The sequence below is a fragment of the Magnolia sinica genome, chromosome 7 (genome assembly GCF_029962835.1).
Source record: "Magnolia sinica isolate HGM2019 chromosome 7, MsV1, whole genome shotgun sequence".
NCBI classification, from domain to species: domain Eukaryota; kingdom Viridiplantae; phylum Streptophyta; class Magnoliopsida; order Magnoliales; family Magnoliaceae; genus Magnolia; species Magnolia sinica.
In genome coordinates, this window is record NC_080579.1 from 11,802,122 (window position 1) to 11,810,579 (window position 8,458).

Genomic DNA, 8,458 nt, shown 5'->3' on the forward strand with positions numbered 1-8,458 from the left:
CCCTCTGATAATCCATCATTTAAAAGCTGTCCATGAATTGTTGGGAGAAAGGTTAAGATGATGATAACTCCTTTGGGCAACTTTGGAACTTCAGGTGCATACTGAGATGCTTGAAAGTGATGTTCGAAGGACACACTTAGCTTGGTAGCTGAGTTGGTTAGTGTTCTACCGGGGCATGACCTGTTATCTGGTATTGCCTTGGGCATTCGATGAGGTAGTGGACCCGACACCCTACCCAAAAGAGAAAATGATGGTTGAAGGGAAACTAGTATAGGTAAAGTTGGCGGCTTTTGAGGATGTGCCATGATCATGAGCAAATTATATGAATGGGTATGAAACCATCCATTAGTGTTCGTTGGTGATTACAAGCGGTGATTTAGATAATTTTCATGATCTCTGTGCATCAAATATGCCTTCAAAAATGCATCTCGACTTTTGGTTTTGATGGGAAACATGAGTGTGCATTCGAGTGCTCTTCTTCTTGGCCTAGTGCCCCATGGTTGATGTTCGTCATCAGCCCTTTTCCATTGGCATCTTGCTTTGATTCAGAAAATGGTAGGAGTGAGAGTGTTTTTATATATATATATAACTTTTTAAATTTAGATTTTGTACTTTAGTAAGCACAAACACTTTGATTAAAAAAATGAAAAAAAAAAAATGGTAGGTTGAGATCCTGCGCCCCCCCCCTCTTTCCGGCCTCTTCTTTTATATATTTTGCATTTTTAGTGAACATCTATTTGTAGGATTCCACTTGTGTCGCAGACGAATTGCTTCTACTCACAACTATTCTCCTTCCTCCAGTAAGAGAATGCTCTTCTCCCAGACTTTTCAGAAAAAGGAAAAGGTATGCTGGTCACGTAGGTGGTGTCCACTCAAGTGTTTGGAAATGTGCATGATCGAAATCTGTGGTTTCCACTCAAGTAGGAAAGTGGGCACTGACTATGTGAACCAATCAAAGTGGGCATGAGTACATTGTTTGGACAGGTGCATGATAGAAAAATGTGCTCGCACATACCTTAGTTGGATGCATGGGTCCCACCCGCCTATGTGAACCATTGAAGTGGGCTCGAGCACCTTTTTTTTCATGCTGGCAGGGGAGATTTTTCGTTCAACATAAGAGTCTAGCTCCATATTTTCTTCTTTAGGACTGTCTGATGTGTTCCTTTAATTGCTAGATATGGTGCCTAATGAAGAAATTTCTGTAGGTGCTATAAATGAACTTGTTGCAGCTCATCTGGTCTTTTGGCGCCAATACTATTTTGAGGGATTCTGCTTTTAAGCAATGGACTTTTTTGGAACTTTTCAACGATGGAGGAAAACGACATATCTGTTATCATGATTTGATGCGATAGCTTGTGTTCTTGTTTTTTCCACGTGTGCATTCTATCACTGTCCTCCACTCGTCGGGATGTGTCAAGTCTAAAGGATGTGTTTGTTGCATTCAAGTTTTGTACAATGGCTATATACAAAGGATGCATTCTATTCACGGAAAGTTCAAATTGCAAGAATGGAAGATCAAGTGATATTTGTCTTGATTTTGTAGAATATATTTGTATATTTTGCTTATTTATTGTAAATTATATTTTGTTACCCCTTATGTTGGGGTGTCTTATTTGCAGGATGTATGGTAATTGTGCAGGTATATATGGGTAAGTTCATTTTGATTTTAGCACGGTATCGGAGCCATAAATACTTGCTATCGACAAGGGAAGCAGATTTGAGTCCTGCCCCCTGCCTGGATGATAATCTGTCCAAGCAGGGATCTGTGGGGCCTGCTGTGATGTATGGGTTTTATGCACGCGGCCTATCCATTTTTCTAGATCATTTTAGGGTATCAGCCCAAAAATGATGCAGATCCAAAGCTCAAGTGGACCCCACCACAGGAAGCAGCGGTGATAATGATGCCCACTGTTGAAACCTTCCTAGGGGCCATCGTGATGCTTATTTGCCATCTAACCTGTTTATAAGATCATATAGACCTGGATGAAGGTAAAACACAAATATCAACTTGATCTAAAGCTTCAGCAGCTCCCAAGAATTTTTTAATGGTTTGCATTTAATCCCCACCTTGTGGTCTACTTTAGCCTTGGATCAGCCTCATTTTTGGGTTCATACTCTAAAATGATCTGGCAAAATGGATGGATGGTGTGGATAAAATCCATACATAACGGTGGGCCCCTAGGAGCCCTGCTTGGACGGATTGTCGTCTAAGTTGGTGCAGGACGTAATCTGCCTTATGGGTTCCGACTTTTGATGATTGTATTACAATGGGACTTGATGGGTTTTTTGATGCACTAGATTCCATGCATGCTTCAATGATCCAAATCATTTTTAAGATGGGCCTCATCATGGATTAGGTATTAGTGATATATCTCCGGAATTGGAATACCTAGTCCTTGGTTGATTGATATATGTTCTTTTGATTATGAACTCTCTCTAACTGTAACTTTAGGGTCCATGGATTGAAGGTTTAAGATCTTCCATTCTAGAAGATTTATGGGGCTGTCCCCATCAGTTGTTCCCCTAATCAGATCAATGGTTTGGATCACTGAACCTTGGTCACACTCACTAGGAGTCATGTGCATTAGCTAACTGTACTTTTGCTAATGACTAGGCCCCATAATGACTCATTATTTATGTTATAGATTTTGACTGGACTGGATGGTTGGACATGTTTGGACTGCAACCTGCATCCAAAACTGTCTAGTTGGACCAGTTTGAACCGGAACCAGGCTACAAAATGGGCTGGCGCACCTTAAAACTCGGTGAAGTGCAACTCTGCTAGGTTTGAAGAAAAATCCAAGTTCATTAGTCAAAGCTCTTGACCCACCCCTACTTCAACTGGAAAACAGATAGTCTAACCTTCTTGATCTCAAGAGATCAACCTTTATTATTATTATTATTATTAGTACTTTAAATTTTTAGATGAAACTAATTTTTGGGCTAAAATGGACTGGTTACTGCTAGATGGAATTTCACGGCCTGCCCTGCCCAAGAATGACTTTTTTTTTTTTCCATAAACAATGCAAAACGGTTCTGCTACAAGTCTTCTCATAGTAAATTTCTTTTACAAGGATTGTGCGTGGGTCCTGCCGTAGTGAGTGGCATCCAACCTTTTGAACAGGGTCGCACCACCATAATGTAGTAGGCCTCGAATGATCCAACTATCATTTGGATACAAGGGTTGTGCATGACCCCTGCTGTAGTGTATGGCATCCAACCTTTTGAACAGTGTCGCCCCACCATGATGGGCCCCGCTGTAGCGTATGGCATCCAACCTTTCAAATGGTGTCGTTCCATGAAAGTTGTAGGCTTCAAATTATCCAACTATCATGTGCACTGTTATGTGAATTTGGAGGTTTTTTGTGCGCTTTTATATGAATTTGGTGGTTTTCGTTTGTGTGTGGTTGTTCATTGTTTTCGCTTCGAATGATCCAGCTATTAGGTGAGTGCCCATGGGAATTTGGATTATTTATTATTATTATTATTATTATTATTATTTTGTGGTTGTTTGTTATCTTCTATGCTGTGGCTTGTCTAATTATTGGAAAGGCCTGGTATAATTCTAAGCACGGGCTCCATCTAATATCAGTTCTCTAGTAATGATTACCTTATAACTGGATTATAGAGTTTAATACTTGTTACAGTAGCCAATGAAGATATAGTTAATTCCATTCATTCAGGTATAAATAGTAACTATCTGGTCTTCCACCATGAGAGGGACTGATTGGGATTGTTCGAGTAACTTGTAGTAATTTGATGTTCAATTTCATTCTCCTCGTAAAGTTTTCAAATGTGTTGGAGGTGTATTCACCACCTCCATTGGTTATAGTAACCTTAAAGGAGAAATTACTGTTATTTTAGAGAAACAAGTTGAACTCTTGGAAGATGTTCAAAAGTTCATATTTTTCTTTTAAAAAGTGAACTCTCTTCTATTAAAATCATTGATGAAAATGGCGAAATTGCTACTGTTATTATTTGAACGACAACCAATCTCACACATATTTGAATGCACAAGCTAAAGCGGAGATGTGGCTCTTTGTGACTTTTCAATTAGGAAATGATTTCCTTGTTTCTTTTCATAGATGTAATCCTCACAAATCTGATTTGGTTGATTGATAAGAGCATAGTCTCATCACCAACTCTTGCTGGTCAGCCTTTTCAAACCATGAAAACTCAAGTGGCTAAAATGAATATGTCATAGCTAGGAATCATCATGCACAACGCACAATTCTTTGAAGATATGACACACTATCATTTGGAATTTTCAAGGAAAAATGTGTTTTTTTGCCATAAGCACTCTAGAACCAACTAAATTTGAGCATTTTTAATGTCATACACACTGTTTTTAATATGCATAATATGTCCATTTTCTTGTAACTGACCAATGCTTAATAAAATTTATTCTAATCTAGAAATGTAAAACATACAAGATATGTAACAATGATCATCATTCTTTGCACGGAGTAAAATCATACCCTTTTCTTTTATCAGTATCTTCTTATCGTCATCAAACTTAGCCATGGAACTAACTCATCCAATTCTATGAACATCCCCTTCTTTTCACACAAGTAATTACTACATCATGTTTATGAGTACTAGACTCAACTTTTACTCTACTCTGTAACATTGCACAATAACAATAAAGCAACACCAAAATCTTCATATTTTTCAACAAAATTAGTGTTTTCGGCCTTTTTATTTATACATTCAGATTGGTAATGACAATTTTTACCACAGTTATAACATTGAACATTAGATTTGTCGTACTTTTGAATGTTGCCTTGAGCGTCACCTCTTCCCCTACCTCTTGATAAGTTAGAACTTTGATTTTCTTTTCCCTCATTGTTAGATGATCATCTACCATGACCATATCACCCATTTTCTCTTATGGTTGAAATTGTGGACGTCAACAACTGAGTTTTGAGTGCATGCTTAAAAGATGAAGATGCTCTCCAATTCATATAGTGTTCGTGGTTTTCCAATGAACCATCTTTCACTTCTTCGATACCACACACCACGTGTAAATCCGGGAGAAATAGGGGTAATATACCACCCACCACGTGGAACTTTCGCAAGAAGGTTAGGTGGGGTGGTGACGTTAGTTGGGCTCCTTGGTAAATGCAGTGGAAGGGAAAAAGACCTCGTTACCCCTACTTTTGGTCAAAATTATGCATTTATCACTTAATTTAACTGCTTATATCACGTGGCAACAACCAATCTTAACCCTTGGAGCACCTTTTACCCCCGAACTTCATGGGAATTACTAGAAAATCAGTCAAAGACCCTACAAATTACCCTCGCCCTTTCATTACCAACCCATCTCCTACCTTTCCAACACTCACAAGTGAGTTTAAGGAAGAGACGAGTGAGAGAGGGAGAGTGGGATCTAGCCCACCCATCAAACAAAGAAAGAGCAAGTGCAAGTGAGGGAGCCTTTCTAGGCTGCTTTATCCAGAGATGCTTAAGCGGATGATGACACGAGTATTGTGTCTACAAACGGAAGCTTATGGCGTAACTAGAGCTTTTTCCAACTAGAGCGTAGAGAGACGAAAGCCGAACTTACCAAATCTGAACAAGAGGGAAAAATCCTGAACGACTGGTCTGATGTTTTGATTAATAAAGACATGCTAGCTTGAATGATAACGGAGGATGAAACTTTTCTTTTATACCATTCGCCCACCCCTGAAGGGGCTTATTGCTTTATGCTTCATTTTTAAATAGCGCTTTCCTATCTTCCTTCAGCTACAAGCTACGACTTTTCTCGCTCTAGCAGGAGCTTACACCTTGTTGTTAAATCCATGATGCGCATAAGGTACTCGACTAGCTTAAGAAGATATAGTTGTCTGGATAAAAAAGGAGTTTGTGACCCTGACAAACTTTTTTAACCCCAAAATAACAAATCCATTCTTATTACTATACAATCCGACCTCTCTTGGATGCTCACCACTTTTTGAATTGAATATGTACTTAGTGGTCTCAATGGTATTAACAAATGAGGAAGACATATAGGGCATTGTGCGTCCCTTTTCCTGTTGGTTCGAATGCTGTTCTAATGGGGTTCATATAGTTGAGTGTGGATTTTTCAGTCTATTTTAGCTAAGCTTTCAACTTTCATCAGGAAACCTATGATTATTAGGTTAAAAGCCTAATGCTCTACCAACTGAGTTATAAACCTAAAAAAATATAGTAAATAAGGATTGCTGCGGAAAAGAAAAGAGGGTGGCCCTTCTTCTTCTCATCATATCAATGGGCGCATAAATAGAGACAGTGATGTCTTAGATAAAATGGGAGATATAGGTATCGGTAGTGAGAAAGATTTAGGGCTCGATAGGTTGGTGTTGGTCATTCTTGTATGTTTCTCTTTCCGAGGGTCAGTCGTTCCGTTGTGCAAACACAGGAACGGTAGGATAGGGGAGTTGATTTACTTTTGGAAGGAGGTGAGGAAACTACATTGGATGTGAGATTTTTGGCACACACAATCCTACTAAGGTCAACTGCTAAAGTCACTAAAGCAAGCCATCAACTATATAAAGTGCCTTTAGGCTCCACTGAAGTAGACGCATTAAAAGCCTTTCATCAACACCAAAATGATAAAGGGCACCGCAATGTCTTTAAATGCACTATTGAGTCTCTTATACCATCGTATTTGAAAGATCTGGCATCTTGAATTTCTCTGGCAACCAGGCATCAAGAAAAAGGACAAAGGTCCTCGAACCTCACCCTCTTCCTATTTTCGAAAGAATGTATCTCATTCTGGAGAAAAAGCATACGATCTCGTATGAGAATTGGATTGATATCAGGCATATGTGCGCAACGGCTTTTTAGTTATTGCTTGTTGGATACACGTTAGGGCAATGACTTTCAGTTCCCAGAATAGACCCGACATTTGCTCTCATTGTTTTTTACATAACATATTTCTTGCTTAATTCTCTCAACTATTCTAACGATATACATGTGACACTTCTAGGGCCTTGCCACAAGATGAGCCATAAGAGCGAATGAGTTATTGATTTTTGAGTTAAGCCAAAATAATATGGGAATTGAAATATAGAATGAAAACATCAATTAATCATCTTTGGCCTGGAAGGTTCATCATGGTGGAGTTCGGACCAGTTTACGAATTGAACAAGAATCGTATGACTTCGGACTGGGTTTGTAACGCCTTGAAAATCGAGGGTCGAGAAAAGCTCTACTCCCAAGTTTCAACGCATCACTTATGCAACATAGATAATGATGATTGAATGTTATCCATATTAGTGCATTTAAACACGAGTGAGATTATATTAAAACAACATATCATACTCCAGAGTTAATGTAATTTGGCAAGTGGAAGACTGAAAGATATGCATTTAATTATGAAAACGTTTCACAAATTTCGAAGTATAAGTATGGAACCAGGTTAAATATATACATGTGTTGTTTTTAACCACATAAAAATATACGATGTAAATGTGTTCAAATAAATAAGTATCCTAGTAGTACCTGCACATTAGTATGAGATCTACATAGATCTGCCCGATAGTTGAACGTAGGAAAATCCTTCCTTCTCGCCCACGAAGTCTAACTGTGCTGTATAGACCTCGCCATCACCTACATCTAAACCAGAGTCTGGGTGGTGTTTTAAAACACCATCCCAGGTGGGAATGAGTAGCTAATTCAATGGAACTATAAAGCAAAGGTTAACATGTTATCAATTCAGTCAAGCAGTAATGATAAAGCAGTACACCAATCATGTCCTAAGTACTCTTGTTAATGCAAGAATGAAATGCGATAATGATGTATGCCCTCGCCTACACTTCCTCTATGACATCATCTCACGATCGTGGCATGCAACACTCTCGCAATGCTCAGCTCCAACGCCAAAGGCACATACAATGCGGTGCATGTGCATGATTAGTCAAGTTCTTAATTAAGCATATTCATACAACATGTTTGAGAAGCTAAAATACCTCCCTTTATATCATTTACCCAAACAATGATCCATCTAGGGTCGTCAGTCCTAGTTAATCACATACGATGGCAGTTCTAGGTCGCTACGGAGAGGTCGTCACCGTCAACGTAGGCCTAGTTATACTCAAGGTCACTACGGAAAGGCTTGTCACCTTAGCGTAGTCTTAGTGTATACTTGAGATCACTCCACCAACGCCCTACCAACTGACAGTCTATTTTCGAAGGCTCGTCACCAACCCGACTGGGGACCATAGCCAGGCTGTGCCAGTGTAGGCCGACAGCTCGAATACAGTGTCCCATACCACCGTATTCAGCTCACAAGTTTAGGTTGCTCACTGGTCACTACGGGGAGACTCGTCGCCTTAGCGTATGCTGACAACTCAACTACGGTGTCCCATACCACTATGCCCGGCTCATGAGTCTTAGCGGATCGAGGTACCAAGGTTAAATGGATTTTTCACTGGTAAGTTTGGTACCTTAGGTTCAAGCAGTAGCGTCCATACAT